This window comes from Anser brachyrhynchus (assembly GCF_964034855.1).
Source record: "Anser brachyrhynchus genome assembly, chromosome: 13".
Taxonomy (NCBI): domain Eukaryota; kingdom Metazoa; phylum Chordata; class Aves; order Anseriformes; family Anatidae; genus Anser; species Anser brachyrhynchus.
Genome location: NC_137708.1, coordinates 14,434,857 through 14,455,055, shown reverse-complemented (window position 1 = coordinate 14,455,055; position 20,199 = coordinate 14,434,857).

The following is a 20,199-nucleotide window of genomic DNA, read 5'->3' as shown; positions in this document are numbered from 1 at the left end:
GCACAACCTATTCCTAGAATGAAGTTAGGAACATTGGGCTGTCAAGGAGAAGCACCCTGCTTATCAGGATGTTCATACATTTTATGTTTCTGAGTCCACATAGTAATCTAGTCAACAGTGTTTTTCCATCACTTTTTGTCAAGTATCAATAATGAATGGGTATAAAAGTGTTGCCTACCCCTGCATTCCTGATTCCTTTCCATTCCACTGTACAGTATGACATCTGTAATTATTATTTTGCCTTCAGTGTCTGTGGAACATTGCAAGTATCTGAAAACAGCTAAGATTTTCCAGCCTTTTCACACAACCATATAAACAAATGGTTAGTTTTTTTTTTCCTGTGTTCTGACATACTGATTAAAATGGGTCCTACATAAAGTGGTGATAAGTAGAAATGTATTCTCTTGTACCAAACAGAATTAGTCCGTATGGTATCTCTAATATGATCTTGAAATACAATCCTTTCCATTGATTTCAGCAAAATCCATTTTTATTTTCTTATCATTATTCCTCATTTTTAAACGTGTTATTTTTCCTCTGTGCCAGACTCATATATCTTGTGATTTTTTATTGTCCATTTTGGACCATGGACAGATCTCTAAAGTATTGATTTGACCTACCTGCCCCCAGACCTGTCAAATGAAGATATAATACATGCCTTGGGGATAGTTGCTATCCTAGGTAGCATGCTTCAACCAGAATATGAAGTAAGGTTGACAAAGTGAAAATGAGATGCATCTAATTCAATTCCACATGATGGATATTCTTTAGATTACCGACAGTGTGCTCTGCCTCTTATCATGACCTTGTAAGAACTGGTGTGTTCTCTTCATCAATGAACAGTGTGGTATGTTAATACTTAACAATCTAATGACTTTGTCCTGAACTAACTATAGTATGTGTTAAAGTTATTTATTCTGTTGTTTATGATGTGAGTTATCAAAAACTTAAGTATGAAATATGCAAGTGTTCTCCTTTTTGCAAAATGCTTGAGAACCAGAAGATTGCTTCCCTTGTAATTTGATGTGGAATTTGCATTAAATTAAATGTCCTTTAGTTCATAACAGCACCTATGTGTATATGTTACATATTCAGCATTACAACAGTGTCAGAAATATAGAAACCATCTCCACTTACAGAAAAAAATAGATGAATTTTAGCCAAACACTTTTTCCAGGTTTAAGCGTTTTGGAGACGTGTCTGATGTTGTGTGTTTGCTGGGCAAATTTCTATCGTTACCTATAATAAGCTAGAAAGTTTGTATAGATGATGACCTGAATGTATGCTTAGGAGCTACAAACGTAATACACAGGGCATGTAAGCAAATGATCATGCAGCTTGGTGCTTTGTAAAGTTTCTTTATCCTGTTTCTGGTTTGTTTTGGTTCATGAATTTTACATGCATGTGGTTTTAGCTTGTTGGGGGGGGGGCAGGGGTGTTAAAGAAAACTCATACAACAAACAGCAGAGGATTACTTGTGTTGCATGGCTGGTGGTGGGTCCTGAGGCAGGTAAGATCACAGGCTGGAGCAGGTGCATGACATATTTAGGGATTTGTTTGAAGAATATGTCTCACTTTAGGCAGAAGGAAAACTACATATTATTGTTGTTATTAGCACACATCCTGAGAATTTGCTTACCCTGGGGCTAGTTCAGATGTAGGTGCAAGGCACCTCTGGAGATCATCCCGTCCAACCCCCAGCTCAAGCAGAATCAGCTCAAGCAGGCTGCCCAGGGCTATGCCTGGTCGCCTTCTGATTATATCTCCATGAATAGAGACTCTACAACCTCTCTGGGCAACCTGTCACCATGTTGAACCACCCTCACGCTAAAAAAGATTTTTCTTATGTTCAAACAGAATTTCTTGTACTGTATTTTGTGTGTCCATTGCTTCTTATTCTTTCATGAGGCACCACTAAGAACACTCTGGTTGCATCTTCTTGATGCCTTCCCACCAGGTGTTTATACACATGGATCAGATCCTCCTGAGCATTCTCTTCTCCAGATAGACCCACCTCAGCTCTTTCAGCCTCTCCTTGTATGATAGATGCTCCAGTTCCTTAATTGCATTTGTGGTCCTTCACCAGACTTGTTCCAGTATGCTCATGTCTTCCTTGTACTGGAATCGGTGGTGCACTGGGCCCCATTATTCCCCTATCTGAAAACTGAGTTCTTATCAAAACACACCACTGTACCAGGAGCGGGTAGGATGGGACCGGAGCTCAGACTGCTGAACGCGCTGCTCTGTATAAATCACTGTTCGCAAACACTGCTGCAGGCTTACCAGCGAAGCCGTGGTAGAATTATCTCTGCTAGCCTGTAATGCAGATGGGGAGAAAAGGATCTTGCCTACTGCTTTCAGAGGCTCTTTGCTCTGCAGGGACTTTCTAATGCTGTTTCTATTGCAGTTACTTATTAACATGCCTGAATTGACATTTGTGAAAGTACATGTGCCTGAGTTCCGCTAACAATACAGATTTTGAACAGCAAGACCCTGTTGGCCACTGCCAGCAGCCATGGTAACCTGAAATTGTTATCAAAGAGTTATTCTGACAGGGAAACAGGCAACTCCACAGCTCCCTCAAGCAAGGAGAGCTGCACTGCCATGGGTAGAGAGGAGGCTGGGTTGGTTTCCCTGTAGCCTTTCAGGCATCCACTGAAGTATGCAATACTTGAAATAGCAGTTAAGTCAATTTAAGTTATTTACTTTAGCCCTGCAATTGTGTCACAAGTGGGGAACGTGTAGAATAGAGGTCTACTTTTGTGGGAATTACATGCAGACAAGTGATAGATGATGATCTCGTACATGTTTTTCTATGTGTTGCCATACTTGCCGTGTTTATGCTCTCCAAACAGGATCTTTCAGAATCCATGGGGAAAAGAGGAGGCAGAAATGAGCAATATTTGTATAGGATATGTGTAATACATGCAGCTCTTTGTACGGAATAAGTATTGTGCATCTAATAAAAATTAAAAGATCCAGAAATTAATTCATAGGTCGTATAAATATCCAGGCCCCTTCATGCAGCAGATAGGACCTGCTGATCTTTGGAAAGCAGCCGTTGCTCACTTTTCAGGCAAGCTTTGATTGCTGTGTTTTCCAAGAGAGTGGACATGTCTTCTGTTAGTTGAGGTCTCCAGAAAACTATCAGCAGTGGCTCCTACTAGTGTGTGAGTGATTGCTTGTTCTGATATTGGGCTCCAAAGCAAAGACCCATTGCTGTTTCTGAGAAAATTCAAATGGAAGGTCAGCAGCCAAAGCCTCCTGGCCGTGTGAAAGTGGAAAGCCATCTATGATTTCAGCAGTCTTTGTTTAGTAACACAATACCAGCAGCTCAACTGGTAAGTCACATGGCTATGGCAGATGTTGGATGTTTGGCACATAAATACTCCTTTTACAATACATAATTTGCTGGTCTCATAGATGGAAACTGAAAGCCATCAACATAACATCTGCCTACTGTAAGAAATGAAAAGTAATCTGGGTTGTAATAGTAGAATAAATAGAGCACAAATCAAACATGCTGAAAGGCATTTGTAGCAAGGGCTGGTGGAGTACTGTACGTGGCCCCATATGTCATTGGATTGCTACGATGGCTAAGGTATGGGAGAGGGCGATTAGGATTATAAAAGGCTTCAGAAGTTATCATTCTTTGTGGTTTTTAAGGAAAAGGCTTTCAGCCTAAAATATATGTGAAAAATATTTTGACACAAAATATTTTTCGGGACAAAATCCTGAGCTACAATACAGCACTAATAAGCAATGCCTACATCTTGCTGTTTGGGTGCATTTAAGAATAATAGGTTGTCAACAAAACAGCTTTTTCATCACTAGTTCTTCGTGGGTTTGTTCTATTATGCAGACAGATGTGAAACAAGTCTCATCAGCCCTTTTCACTGAATAAACATGACAATAGCATTATCACTTAGCAAGTAACATGTAACCCTTCAGTCTGTAAAAAGGAAAATAAAACAAAAATGTTTTCTCTTTGCTTCTTGGTAGTTTTGTTGTGGATGAAAAGATGAGGTTAGCACCTGTGATTTAGGGTTTCTAAAACATGAAAATTGAACAAAACCACTCAGGGTTTAGTAAGAGAATAAGAGTGTATCCAACTTGAAAAATGAACATAAAAATATAAAGATAGCAGTATCAGAACTTACTAATTTTCAATAAGCACCTTTTCGTGTTTTGGAGCACTGGTCTGTGAGGAAGCAGGCTTGTAAGAAGATGGAAGTAGCTGTAAGCTGAAGATGGAGAAAGGGTGGCCCTGCTGAGCAAGGAGCCAGCCCCGGTGTCCTGGGACGGCCGGGTCTCCCCTGGCAGGCGGGGCTGCCTTGCAGGGTTGTGCTTTTCCATGGACAGCTGTGTTGGTGGGAGAGTTTGCCTTGATGTGATTTGTGAACTCGTACTGGAGCATTATTTTCCAAATTGACAGCAGAAGGTGGCCAGCTGACCAGTTTCATAAACTGCCAGTGATGTATTGGAATGACATGCAGGATTTACTGGGCTGCTCCGTCCAGCAGCCCTGTCCTCTGAGTTTCCTTCAAGCCCAATTCTATCTTCATCTCCATCATTTTCTTCTTATAGACTGCTAAAATGCTTGGCTGTTTCTAAAAGCCATTTATACGGCAGTATTTGTTTTGACTGTCCTAAATGACAAATTATTCCACATGGCTACATGAATTGAATGATTCTGCCTGAATTCACTCTTTGCTCATAGTTTTTCAATTAAATTCTTTCAGATCTCATTACACTGCTCACTTTTCAAATTACACCTGCTGCTGTTGCTAGATTTTGTTTGTGTGTTTGGGACCCCTCTGTTAGCAGGAGCGATTGATGGCGATTTCCTATTTTTAAACCAAGGGGGTGAATTGGATTTAAAAACGCCAACAATTAGTCACACTTCCAACAGCACCAGGGACAGAGACAAGCTACCACAGAATAAGTGAGAGTTTGAGCTAAAAAGTACATCCCTATTTTGTGGAAGTTGCTTTTCTGCATATTTTAGTCCTCTGTAAGCTGGGTATACTATTTCACATCATTTTTAGTGGAAGCTAGTGGCACGTTGGCAGGAACCAATGGGTGCTGATCAGTGACAAATTTGCACCTGCAGTAATCTGTAAGTGCACCCTAAGCCTTATCAGCTTACAGCAGATAGAGTGTTCTCAACATAGTCATAGAAATGACATGTGGATTGACAACATTTTGGGCTGTTGACAGGGAAACTGCAGAAAAAAGTATTAAAGTAAATTAAAAGTGTGTTTGAACTGAACTGCAATACCTCATTTGGAATTCCAGCTATTATAAGGGATTTACTTTTGTGGTGTAAAATATGAGTATTATTATTTGCTTAAAAATCTGAAAGTATTTCATGATAATTCTATCCTAATGTCATTGTGTTTTGTCACAAGCAGTTTAGCAAATCTGCAGTGAATTTATGAAATGCTTCAGTATTGCTTAAGTAGTTACTTATCAAAAAAAAAACCAACAGTTTAGCTCTGAAAGGTCACTGAGCTCTGAATATCATCGTACAGATGGGAATTGGATATACATAAAAGCAGGGTCAACATAAGACACAGGTTAAAAAAGCAGGTAGCTAAGGAGTCAAAGCACAGAAACTGAACATAGTCAGCAGAGATTCCTGAAGCAATACTGAGGACGTGCCTGTCGCACAAAGCTCTGGTCTGTAGGGATTTCTAAGTTAACGCCGAAGGAGCTTTTCAGCAGAGCTAGGTAAAATATTTGTACTGCTTTTGGTACCCAAAGTAACTCTGACATCTCTGCCTGGCACTGCTCCGTGCAGGGAGGGCAGAGCCTCGGGGTCCTGGAGGAGGCCAGGTGTGCTCTCATCCCCCTGTTGTCACTTCGTAGGTTGTGCCCCAGAGCCTTTTCTTTGGGGATGGGATGAAGTATCAGTTATTAACCCCATTTTATCACCAAATAAGGCAATAGTGTGTTAAATGAGCACTGTGTGGAAATAACATCTATTTCTGTTTAATAATTTTAGTATCAGAGATCATACTGAAAGATTCTGTACTTCTTACTTTGTTTTGTCAAATGACTTCTTTTTGTGAACGGAGAGGTTTTCATTTGATTTGTGTGTATATGATTTTTAATAATGCATAAAGCTACTGATGTATATTGCTAGTGTCTTTCAGGATTCCTGAAACCAGATGTTTTGATGGTTCCTGCTCCAAAAATGTTTGGAATTGCTATTTCACAGGACATGTCTCTTGAGCTAACAGAGTTGTCACCAAAAGCAGATTCCAGTTCCTGGTGGCACTGCACATCTCACCTACCCCTAGGATTTGGAGGATGCTTGGAGTGCAGGGGTATTTTCATGTCTGTTTTTGACCTGTGGTACTGGTGAGAGCTGCTGGCTCCTCTCTCTTGTATTTATTTGTCTTTTCAAACACAGGTTACAACACCTGTTGTCTCAAACAGATTTGAAAATATTTCAAGGAGGGCCATAAGCAGCTTACAAATTTTCCTGATGAAACAGATGTGTGGTGGGAGTTAGCCTGGCCTTCGGGGTTTGCTCCTCCTCCCATACTTGCATGGCCGGTGCTGCCAAGGATGGGAACCGTTTGCTGCATTTGGAGCTGTTTCCCTTTTCCTGGCAACAGCTGCTCCTTCTAGAGAGCTCTTTTTCTAGCTCCAAATGAAAAATTTCCCTTATTGAGGGTTCACCAGAATTGTATCACATCTAAAGTGGTGTTGAGGCTGTCTGCAGCTGTTGGACCCATGAACGTGCCTTTCCTTCTTTCCCTTCTCTTCTGACTTGGCAGCTGAAGGCCTCCCTAAACAACGTTCACTTCACTCTCGGTGCCTGGCAGTTCTCTCCAATCTCAACATATGGCCAAGGGTGCCTGTCCCTGCTCGTATCCCGTGCGAGTGCTCTAGCTAGAGCTCTTTCGTGGCAGGAGATGTACAGTTTCCAGCTGAAGGCCCAACTTGTGCCCACTGTAACTCTCACACCACGGAGGGGTGCAGGGAGAAGGGGGCTCACTGTGGCTTCTCCGCAGTCTGCCTGCTCTCCACGTTGGGCTTTAGGTACCATTCTATTGTAAAGTCACAAACTAAGCTATGGTGGTTAACCAGCCAGAGCAGGTGAGCCCAAAACAATGTAGGCGTTTTCAGATTTTCATCAACCATAGCTTAAAACAGTTAGGGCAGATAATAAGCTGCTAAGTGTAACTTCATGCCATGGGCCAATGGACTGCACTTACAGTGGTAAAGGCAGCAGGGCCTTCTTTCCTTCTGGAGAACACATTTTAGCACTTTTTGTAACAGGACTTTTAACAATATTTTAGTCCAAAAGAGAGAATAAATTAAAAACTTATTTTTGTGGGGGGAATATTTGCAAGAACAAAAGGGGAAGATAAAAGCAGCTTGCTTGTGGCTACAGTTATAGCAATTGTGAAAAGGAGATACTTCTTAAACTCAGGAAAGAAATCTGAAAGTGAGTAAGTTAAACTGCAGAAATTCTGTACTTCTGGGAAGGATGCTACAGATCATTTGGGAACAGAAAATCCTCCCTATTCCCTCCTAATGTTGACATGTTAAAACACATAATATTTACATCATATCTGAAGTGACATTTTCTTGTTGCTGTACTATACACATTTCCATAGCAAGACTTCATCCCGTCTCTCTGTTTGCAGTATCTTGACAGAGTCAGGGAATCGCTTTTTTATTAAATGCTAAGGACAGAGAAAACCCGCTGAAGTTTTTACTGACTTCAAAAGGCCATTAGTGGGAGATATTGTTCTCAGCATTTCCTCTGCTACATTTTCATTAAAATGATGAATTATGTCTTACAGTATTTTGATTATCTGAAGGAAGCTTTCCTTTTTCTGACAGGAACCAAGTCAGAAATGAGTTAAGTGCTGACAAATATGATACTAAAAGACCAGGAAATGAATTTCACAGCTGAGTTCTTCAAAACATTGAAGAAATGACAGTCTATTTAAAGCAACATATAGGAAGTGACAAAAAGTAGACTTTTCTTTTGATATATTTTGTCATATGTATTAATATTTATCAAGGTTTGTGTTTTGTAAATACTAGATTTCTGTTTCTTACAGTGAAGTATTTATCTTAAAGCCTGGATTCTGACTCGTTCTGTGTCTGGCCAGCAGCATCCCATTAACAGCTGTAGACAGCTAAACATGCTTCTGTGGTCAGAGCACACTTAATAGCCAGTAATTTCTCTAGTGCCTTTCATTTTTCCTAACTACCTCAGGCAAACAGTGTGATCCAGAAAGAGAAATGTGGCCATTTGCTTTTGGCCACATTTGGAAAATGGAGCAATTTCTCTGTCCCTTTCAGAGCGATCCTTGTTCAGCCACACAAAAACCCCACTATAAATCTGCAGGGATTTCTGCGTTTGCAAAGAGTCAACAGGAAAATTAAAGCAAGAGCAAGGTATCAGTACAGTGCAGGTGTCTGTTCGCCTGGAACAAGTGATACACGCAGCCATGTTCTGTCTCTTAATGTCTCCTTTTCACCTGACACCCAGCAAGGTCCTGATAAATTGACCCAAGTGTGCTGGTTTCAAGGGTGCCTCATCAGAATCAGCAAGCCAAGGATCTGGGCAGCGTCAGAAGATGCACAAGCCCATTCCTGGATGCTGTGTGAACTGTGCTGCCGCTGAAGTGACAACGCAATATATCTACAAGGGTAAAAGCTCCTTCATTTCAGTCCCTCAAATGATCCAGATTGATGGCTTTCCCATTCACCGGAGTGACCTGTTAATACAGGGCTCATGAAAAACGAGTTTGGAAGATAAACATTAAGTATTACCTCCATATTTCCTGGAGAAAGTACAAGTTCTAAGGGCAATGAGAAATGTAGCAATATGCTGCAGCCTATGAATTATATATCGTGTCAGTACTCCTGGCGCTTTACTTACAGCTTCACAAACTGCTTTCCTAGCTCATGAACATGCAAAGTAATTAGAATGGCAAATAGAGTTAGATTTTATTGACCTGTGATGCCCCCTAGTTCTCTGACATGTTCTTGAACATCATCTAGTGTTTTCTTCCTTCAGCTTTAAATCAGCAATTTGTAGTTTGTAGCATCGGTTATTTGGTATTTCTAATTTATTGATGTGGACAGCCAAGGCTTCCACACTTGGTGTCGGTTGCTCATTTATCCGCTGATCTGTCATTGTGCACAGCAACTGTAGCTTGCTGAATCACTTACTATATACTGTAAATGTCAGATATGAGCTCCCCCTTTAAGAATTGCCTTTTATTCTGGGAGCTGCTGAGCCACATTCTTGAAGTGTATTGTGCTTTCAGTAGCAGAGGTGATTTAGTATAAATGATAGGATTGTGGGTTTTTTGCCCACAACAGCAAGGTAAAGCACAACCGCTGAAATAAACTTGTACATTTTCATTTCCTATATAAAAGAGACTTCCTTCATCACGAAAATGTAGGCTGGATGCTCGTTCTTCTTTATTAATAATAAATAGGCAGATAGATGCACAGACACAGAGTAACACTGCCCCTGAAACGATTTTGCTAATGGTAAAATAGATACACATGAGCGAGCAGATTGCTTTACCCACTAAAAATGTAGCCTTCCCACCCTCCCAGAGAAACACTGCAAATTTTGAGTAATGTTTTGTCTCCTAAGTAATGCGAGCAGAGGAAGTGAAGACTGTCTGCTTCCTTTGAAAAGAGTGGGGAAATTTTAATAGGCGAGCTGCAGTAACTTTAGCTGGAGATTAGGGTTATGTTTTCTCAGCACAATGCTGACGCCTTTCAGAGCTGGTTTATGCTGCATAGCAGTTGTGGGTGAATATCTGAGATGAGAAGTTCTGCTGTGGAGGGAATAGTGCTCACTTCTGAATTGTCAGCACTATTTTTCTTGCTGCACTTATGTGATTCTCAAAGGTGTCTTATTCAAGCGCCTGTTTGGCCTGACCCTGTTTAGCTTACGAGATCTGACAGTGGTGGTATTGCTGCAGGCTCTGATGTTACTCTTATGATGTTCTCCAGAAGACTGAAGCTAATAACTTACCGATGTTTGTTCTGTGTCGTGCAGTTTTTAAGTTGAAAGGACATGCAAAAATATGTTTGGTGTGTTAAGTATCCTATCTGTCTTTCATACAGTGGAGCAGCATGAAATACTTATTCTTAATTTTTATCGGTACCAGCCAAGCTACTTTTTGGCTTTGATGGCATTATTGACCTCTTGTAAGCAGGAGAAAAATCAGTGTTCAAATAATTTTGTATTTAGGTGTTTATGATTCCAGTTTATTTCAAAGAATGGGTAGCTACTAGGTTGCGTTCGACTTTCATGTAGTGACATATTTACTGTATGTGTTGAGTGGGTTTTGCAATGCAAGCATATTTCAGTAAATAAAATCAATTTGCAACCAATGGGAAGGGAACAGTAAGTGATTTAACTTTTCATCTTTTTCTTCAGCTTAAAATGAAAAGCTCTCAGAGGTATTGTTTATGACAAGCCCTGTGGGCTGAAGCACTCTGAAAAAGCCCAGGAAAGATAAGGAGTAGAATTGCAAATCGAAGTGATTAAACAGTAAGATTAATAGACAATATAGTTGTCAATTTGGAAGGCACCTTTGGGCTCTTATCCTCTGTCTTTTTTCTGCTATAGCACAGCTAAGGACCAAAAGGACTGTTTATGCTAGTAAAGGGCAGTGTGCGCTGTGTGGTCTCCAATTCTGTTTTATCTTGGCTAGTGCCAGGTCTCTTGTGTAGGGAATTGGTCTAAGATAATTTCATAATGGCTTGAGATGATAAAAGGTTTCTGGTTATATCAAAGCAGACTAGATGCAAGCACCAGATGGATTTTCAGCTTTATAGAGTACATAGCATGTTAGCGATCCAGTTGTGGATAGCCAAGTTGCCCATCCTGGGCTATGAGTGATTACAGTTTCTGGCAGGGAAGGTACCAATTTGCCACAAGCCACGTACGCCCTTAGGACTTCTCTGGGATACACTGACATGCTGCTTTTTCTTCTAAATTGGAAAGAGGTGCATCTGGAACAAGGGAGCTGTGTGACTCTGCCAGGGCTCTGACAGCTCCGTAACCTCTAGGTGCCCTTAGAAGCCAGAGCTAGGCAGATGTTTTTAAGGAGAATATTGTTTCTAGATATGTGCATTTATATGTGACTATGTGCAGTGAAGTGATCTGATTTAGGGTTGTCATTTGAGTTGTGCTTCCCTTGGGACACAGCCTAATGCAAACAGGCACCTTAATTTGTAAATAAAACAGGAACGAGAGGTACTCGGTCAGCAGGTCTTTGAGCATGGCTTTGATGACAAAATGAGAGGAAGGGGCTATGTGATACTGGATTGGGTAGGCAGAGAAACTGGTGAAAAAATAAACCAAAGCATCCTGTTCTTGAAGAAATGTGAGTTTTCTGAAAAAAGTCATTTTATCAAAGAGGAATTTTAGCACTTTCCCACCTTGTGAAGCACTTTGATGATGTCCTCGTCTTTGACAGGTTTCACAGAACCTTTGGGAAGAAAGTTTTCATAGTTTACTCGTATATTGAATTTAATTCACTTGGAGTTGTTTGTTTGGAGCAAATTTACCAAAGAAAAATTTGTCTTTCACATTAGAGGTTTTCCATACAGGACAAGTCAAGTTCCTGTGGATCATACCAACATGACTGAAGCTGCATGGTAAAGCGTGGAAGTATTTCCAGCCATTCCCTGAAGGATAGTTGTCAAGGCATTCATTCCAGAAACACAGTCACAGAAGCTGGGCCTGTCTAAAATATACATGTGGTGTAGTTCTACCTATAGGGAAAATACCCTTTTGGGGGTTTTATTTCTGATTTCTGCTTCTCCTCCTGGCTAACATGAGTAATTCCCTTCATAACTATTCACTGCTCTGGCATCACTGCTGGAATTGTGTATTTCATAAACAAACACTGAAGTTTGTTTCAGTTAGATTTTGTGATGTAGGGGAGAGCTTAATCTGACCCAGCACGCTCTGAGGATGAGAGGAATTACGTATAGTAGTTTAATGTAAAATATATTCGCTGGAAAAAATTAAAGATTATTCCTTTTCATTAAGTTGTGGGAGGGTCAGAGGAACAGCTTTCGGCATCTCTGAGATCTCTAGCTACCTGTCACCATTTCTCTATTCCCCATCAGCCCTGACCTCATTTTAATATTTAAAATTGTACCTGTTTTCTTTTTCTAGTCCTCAAAAGAGCTTTAATTCCTTTCCTTTTTCTGCTAGTGCTCTAGCTGCTACAGCTGTTGCTGTCACATTTAATAAGGACTTTGTAGAGTTTAAATATTGCATTGCTGCACCTGCTTGTCTTTGGTGTAAGAAAAGAGCTTTGTTCCTTAAGATGAGCTGCTCCTCGCTGGCTCTGCTGCTGACACGTGGGTTTCAGCTGAAGGTGACAGGAATTTATAACTCGGCCCAGTGTGCAGGAGAAGCTCCCTGCAGCGCCAATGCTGCCTGGCACCACGGCGCATGCACCGATGGAGCTGGGAGCTTGCTGTGCCCCGTGCTAGACTCCATCCAGCACCGAGCCCCGACTTAGCGATTTGTCCCAGGGCTGTGGTATCTGCAGCCTCACATCCTTCTAGTGAGAATTTTCAGTTGACCACGTTACAGTTCCTGACGTGGTTGTTGTACTGTTACTCCAACGTTGTGGTTACATAGTTCTCATTTTCAACTCCATGGTGATAATGGAGTGCCTTTTATGCAGTAAACAGGTAACTTTCCCCTGTTCGCTTGCAGACTAGGTGCGAAACAAGGCAGCAACAGGGACAGTAGCTCGACATTTTAAAATGTCAGGGGGAGGATGAAGTGAGACTAAAACTTGATGTCCTCATGCCTACAGTAACTCAACTGCTTATTGAAATATTCTTCTCCCCAGCCTTGAGCTCTGTATGTGTCAATCCAGCTGAATATAATTGGAGCTGTTTACTTTGACAGACAGTGAAAATTCAGCAAAAACATGGAAGAAAACACTCAGCCCCAGATCTGCAGTGTACTACTGTATGTCCTGCTGTGTACTGTGTATCTACCCCCATCTTCCTTCCCTCCAAACTCCTCCATCCCTCTGCACAGCCAGGCTAGATATTTACATTCATTCGCAATGTTAAGCTGTGCATTAAAAAAGCCCATTTCCTTCCTGAAGCTATTCATCATCTCCCAGGACCTTTGATGACATCCCCTTCCTTTGATTCTGAATTGTTCTCGTGCTTTCACTGTGACAGAGTGATTTTATTTTGTTTTATTTTTTCTAACATAACAAGAGAGGTTGGTCTTTTTGTAAGGATTTCTTTTGAAGTATCCAGGGGTGAAAAGAGCTGAGCTGCAGGACAGAAAAGTATTGCTAAAACATTACATTTTAAAAAATTGATAATAAAGTCTAGGTTAAAAAAGAAGTTACTGTGCAATGCATATATTTTCATCTAAACATTACAGGCTGTTCTTTTGTTTGAATTCTCTGGGCTATGAAGGAAAACAGATGAGTGCTCATTTTGGTAAAGATACTACATTTCAAGAATATTATCAATTATTTTTGTATACCTCCTGGCATGTTTCTATCCTTTAAATAGGATTGGTTTTGGCTTAGTGTGCTCGTATGGCTCTGATTCTGCTTTAATTTACAGACATTTGCGTTTCTCTGCTTTCGCTGTTGGTAGCATGCTTGGTGAATAACAGTTTGCTGGGTTTACATTATGAAAATAAGAAAAGGAAATGAAAATGCAGATCCTTATCTTGAAGCAAAGATGCCTAAATTAGAGCAAATCTTTTTGTTGTTCTTATATTTGCTAAATATAAGGCGTAGTCAAATCCCAGAAGCTGAGATCAGAAACATCTGCAGTACGAAAAGTGGCGATTCGGGTTCTCAAATCCATGACATAGTCGTGCCCTTTAAACCTGGACCCAGTTAAAGTGAAATCGGAGCAGAGGTTGTTTCCGTGTTTGCATTTGAGGCTCTCCATTTTAATGCATGCTTTTGTGTCCAGCTGAGAACCTCCAACCATGTTGTGCTATATTGTCATGGAGGGAAAAGAGGGAGCTTCCAAAGGGCAGCTGCAGTGACCCAGCATCAACCGTCAACAGAAGATATCCCCAAAGACTTGGTGGAGAGGAGACTAAAACAGGTGTCTAAAAGCAATCCAGAGCTTCAGCTGGCACAAATCAGCAGTAAAAGTCTGCAAGACTATGCTGCTTTGTACTGATTGAGGGCCTGTATGTTTAATTCTCAGCTGCTTATTACAGAGGTGGGTTTAAAGAGTTGATCTTGTTCACTTAGAATCAGCTTTATGTTTGTCAAGGACTTTGCCACAGGAGAGGGCATTGCAAGATAACACAAGTAACAACAAGAGTGATTGTTCTTCTCTTGTCTGAAGACCTAGTGTAGCAATTACTATTTAAAATCATTATTTGAAGTGTTTGTCATAAACCCTTTCATAGCAGGAACACTTTTGAAATATTAAGTGCTGTTTTCCTTCCAGCCAGAGAAAGGATCGGGAGTCACCTGAAAGCATGTGGCTGCAATTTCTTGTTTGAAGCTCGTTTGTCAACATAACGGATGTGCTGCTGGAGGTGTGGGGTGGTGGTGAGTGTGCTGCACATCACTCCAAGGGCTGTCCTGGAGGCAGGACAGTGCTTGCTGAAGGCTGTCCGTGCTGCAGCTCATCGCGTGGTCTAGACACACGCACAGTGCGTGTGTTGTCTGAGCAGCTGCTAAAATTAAACTTGTAGGCATGACTTGTTTTTTACAGCCTCATTTTGCTTTTCTTAAGGCAAGGTCAGTTGTTTGAGAGGTGGGAGACTGAGACCTGACCTGCGAGGTGGTTGGCTGTGCTGTCCTTTATACTGGTTTGTGCAAAGAACAAATTCATTGAAATGGATACTTACAGTGGTGTAAAATTCATGGGAAGTAGGGGCTAGGCTTTGAACATTATGAAAGTTTTTTTTTTCTAAATTTGCCGTTGGTTTTGAGTTTCTGACCTTCAAAAGTGAAAAAGAGCAGACGAAGAGAGATTTTTCTTGTAACAAAAATGGCAACAGCAATATCAACTCTGGTCTCTGATCAAGCCTGAGAAATTTGAGCCTGAAAGGGGAAGGTTCATAAGTCACTGCAATGGCACAAAAGAGCAACCTGGTGTGTGCACTTGTATGTGTAGTTGTAACCATCATAACAAGGGCTAACGTGCGCCTACCAAAGAAAACTAAAAATAACACAATGTGAGAAGTGTAGGAGATTTAAAAAAAAAAAAAAAAAAAGTAACCAAGTGAGTAAATAGTGAATGGTTAGCAAGAAACCCATTGCAGTGTGGAACTGAAATATGAGTATTTGTCGTGTTACGGAGTTGAAGGTGATCTGGACAGTTAATGTCAGTAGCAAAGATCTAGGATGCAGAAGTGAACATGTATATTAAGTTGTTTTTATCCTAGACTTTGATCTAACAGCCATTAGGCCAAACTCTGATGAGTTTGAAGAACATCAAAAGCCAGGACAGCCCTCCTCTCTGCACTTGTGCTGTGGGCGTGCCATTCCTGCACTCGCTCCCTTGTGTCACGAGGGACCAAACCATCTGAAGTGAACGGTGTGGGTTCCATTAATGTTAATCAATTATAATAATGGCTTCCATTAATGTTAATCAAATATAATTATATGCACAGTGGTCTTTTGCCAGTGTGCAGTTGAGCATTTGGTTCATCGCACACATACATGGCAGTGCAGGAGAACAGCTGCTTGCATGCATGGGATAAAGAATTAGGAAAGAAACAGGTGAGGGGAGCAGGCTGAAAAGAAGAGCTTCCATTTCTATGAAAGAAAGTGAATGTTTGGTGGGTGTTAAGTTTCCTTTGCCGTGGAGAGCAAGCTCGTCAAGCCATGCTTTGTTCCAGTCTAAACAGAAACATATGCACTTCCAGCTGTGAAGATTATCACACAGTAAACTAGTCTCAAATGATTTTGCTGCTTCATTTCATTTTCATAATTTTGGAAGCATACCACAGCAAGGCCTTCATTACGGACTAAGTTCAAACCAAGTTTCAGGTTTTGAAATTGAAGTCGTTTGTGAAATCTCCAAGATTTAAAAATGTCCCTGAAGAATTGAACAGATGAAAAATGCATTTTATGTTAAAGAGTTCATTCGGAAGGAAAACCAAGTGGAGGGCGAAGGAGTGGAGGGAACAGTTGTTTCTTAACAGCAAAATAATTTATCCACTTGGTGTTTGGACTCTCTTCTTGCCTCTGCAGAGTCATAAGGTGCTTACATTTTAAAATAAAGGCAGAGCTTGGAATGCTGTGGTACCAGGAGCAGGCGTGCGTATCTGACATGCTGTGTATTGTGGAAATGATGCCACATACCTGAGTTTACACAGAGCCCCTCGTTCTCTGCCTCCTCTTCTTCTTCATGATGTAGCTCTGTTGAGAAGCACTTGGTGAGCTGCTTGAGCTCTGATCTTGGTTCTGACTCTTAACTCCCTTACTCTGAAATGTCAGGAGGGTACTAACTAGCCTTAATTGATTTCTGTGGGACCAAGGTTAAGCATGAGCCTGTTGCCCAACCCTTATCCAGTTGTCTGTTGCTGTTCAGCAAAACGTAAGTGTTTTATTCTCCTACAAGTCAATGAGGTTTAAGCACAACGCTTAAGGGCTGTTGCATGGTCCAAGACTTTGGCTGAATAGGAGAGGATCTTCAGAGAGGTGGTGCATGTGCAAACCTTTACAGGGGCTGTCTTTCTCCCAGGGCTGCCTCTGTTCACCTCGAGCTCGACTACGTGAGGCCAGCACGTCAGAGAACAGCTTTTCCAGCTGTGACAGCACTGCGACTGCCACTGTCATTGTAATCATACAGTCCCTTTCTCTAATGCCCTCTAATTCCAAACACTTGGAAGTATATGTGAAGCTCATGCTGAATCAATACCCTGCAAATAAGGAAGCTTTTCTTACAGAGCTGACGGCAGAAATGAATGCTTGGCTCTTGCGTTGAACAAAGTGTGCTTGTGCAGCAATTTCATCTCTGAATGGCATCTTTAGCTGCAGATACTCGAAGCTTCTTAAATGGCAAAAACCATGCTCTGTTGTTAAGGCCATGTTGAAAATAAAACTTGTCTTGTACTCGTGTACCGAGTAATAAAGATAATTAAACTGTTCAGAAAGTGCAACTACTTGAATTGGGCCTGTCTTCATCTCGTTAAAATAAATGTATTTGTTAAACATGCACATCTTTATCTCTTATGTAACGAGAAGAACAGAGACGTATCACAGATCTGCAGTGCCTTTTGTGCTGAATAAATTCTGTGTGACAGGCACCAGACAAAAAGTGATTTATACTGTGTCTTGTAACGGGTGGAATAATTAACAGTGGTGGCATCCATCACTTCTGCAACAAGCTTCTCTCAGAACTTTTCCCCTGATTCAAGAGAAAAGCAGGAACAAAACAGAGGGAGAGAACAATAAAAGTCAGTTCAACGCTCAGCCCTTTCACTTGGCTGTGCCTGATTTGGACACCTGATGAGTGATCTCTACTGCATTAGGGAACAACTAAGCAGCTTAATAATGTGGGCACAGTCTGCGCTCAGTGCGTTGGAAATGAATTCTGCAGGGGTAAGAGTAAAGGAAAACCAAACCCCGCAACTGTCTGTGACGTCTGAAGACTATCAAATGAGTTTCTGCAGGAAATTTTGCCTGCTGCCAAGACACTGTTTTCGCTAGGATAATGTAATAGCTAAAGAGCTTGTAAAAGTTTCCTGTCATTGTAAGGCATGCGATCTCAGATACAAAATCAGCTACAAGAGGTATCTTAAAAAAAAGTACTACACAAGTAAATCATTTCTCGGCTCTGGTGCAACTTCTGATTTCCACCACCTGTTAACTGGCTGCTTGGAGTTTTGACAAAGTGAGACCTGCTGAGAGCCTGGCTCTGACTTCACGTCTTCAGGAATTCTCTTCACCTTCTCTCCTCCAGATCCAGAATTAACTTCTGGAACAGCCATGAACTGGGATTACTGTTATCTGTTTTCTCTGGAACTTCTGCAAAGCTGCTTGCCCCGTGCAGTGCCAACAAAGCGCACGGCAGTGGCCATCCACTCCAGCAGTCCCTTCTGACAGCGGTACGGGAGCAAAGCAATGCTGCATGAGATACGGAGCGTTCCTCAGTGCAACCCACCCTCCTCCTCTATGTCTTTCTGCACTTCTCTGCTCGTTAAAAGCTAGGTTATTTGCTAACTTTGTTGGTTTGTAAAAAATAGAGGAACAGTAAAACACTGTAATTCTGTATAAGATGTGGAGATAATGGCTTTTGGAAGACTGTTTTAAGAATCAAGATCACTGTGATTATTCTTTTTTTCTGTATTGAAAGTGAAACACATCGTATGAATGGGAGGTGTCCGGGAATTACTAGGTACAAGATTTGTGAGAAGCTCAAGTGCAGTATGAAAGTGGCTGGCTGAAGATAATGCCAAGGTTAATAAGAGGATGAAATAAGTTTCCGACCATAAATCACATATGTATTTATGCTGAGTGAGGTTAAAAGAGCGTTTGGATCTTGAGCTCCTGTTGGTGGACTGATCACCGGGGACAGTTCCCCGAGCACCGACGTGTTCCTCAGCGCTTTTGATGGAGCCTCATCTGGTGTGATGCAAAAGAGAGAGGAAAAGTTTTGAACCAGCCGGTCAGCCAGCACGGTTCCCTGCTCAGAGCTCTTTTCTTCTGTAAAAAAGAAGCAGGAATTCACAACGATATCAGAGTGTTAGTTGATCTGACCGAAGATCAAATGAATATCTGAAGGAGGGTTTGTGGTTCAGAGTATCCATCCGTGCTGGACGAAATGTCATCTGTGGCTTTGAAGCCGGGAGGTCAGGCTGCTCTATCTGCTGCTGGGCAGCTTGGTGCTTCCTGGGGCATCGTGCTTTCATCTGCTGCTGCATTTCCTAGAGCCCCAGTGAGAGCACACATACATTTTTCTCAGCAGTGAAAATGCTGCTTTAGTGAATACTGTTTCCATCCTGCTTGCACTGGGAAATGTTTGGAGTAATAGAGGCTCACTGTGTGCCAGGGACAACTCTGTCTCCTCCAGCTCAGAGATCTTAAATAATCCTAATGACTCCTTATGCCTCTCCGATGGACCATTCCTGCCTCTTGTGGTACCTCTCCCGCTTACGTTTCCCAGCAGGTTATTATACCGACTGTGGTGAGCGTGGGGATACGCAGGAAGGATGCCAGTCCCTGCCCCAAGGAGCGTGAAGTATAACACCTATGGGGCTTGTAAGAAAGTCTGCTGAAACACACAGGAACAGGGAATCCTCCCCAAAGGATCAGCTCCTTTATCCTCAGGCACATACAGTTTCAGCCTGGTCTCTGTCAGACAGTAGGTGTTTGTTTTGCCTGCTCAGGCTCTAAAAACCTGCATTAGCTTTCCCCATACATAGCAAAATACGTACGTAACACTATGGTTTCTCTTTCTTCATCATGTGTCGGGGGTATATCACACAGATCCTTGTGCTGAGACTTCCTAAGGCTCCTTTCTGGTGAACTGTATCCATCACATAAAAAGTTGTTTGCCTTTCAAAGATGAATGTAAGAAGTTAAACCAAAGCTTGCGTTTAATCCTTTCACGCAGCCAGAAATTAGGCTGAATTTAAATAAAACTCAGAGGCTAGTCTGTATGAATTGTGAACATTGCACCAAAAGCCTAACTAAGAAATTGTGTAATGATGACATTTGGCAGGGTTCAGTGGGTGTTGCATGTATTTTTTTTCTTTATTGAGAAATTACTGTGTGTGATAAGAACCAGCACTGGTGAATTTAGTCTGGAAAGTCCACAGTATCTGAATTCAGAGGAAGGAACCTAGGGAAAATATTGCATTCACTTTTAATAAAAGTACACCATCCCTTACATGATTTGGGGTTTTTTTCCATGGTGCTTTGAGTAGAACAAAAATCCCTTTCAAACAGGAATCTTTCTGTTGATATAATTCAGCCCCCATTTAGATGGAAAAGGAAGAAAGCCTTTAGTTCTGTCATCCTTGAAAAACAATGGCCTTAAATTAAGAGGGATTATTTTTAGTGAAATACCACACGGAGTGAAGAAACATAAAACTTCTCTAGTGGCCACTGAAATTCAAAACACTCTCAGTTCTGGCATTAGTGCAGAAAGAAATGTAATATAAATATGCACACACTGTCTGTCACTGCTCCCATGCTGTACTGGTTCTGTTCT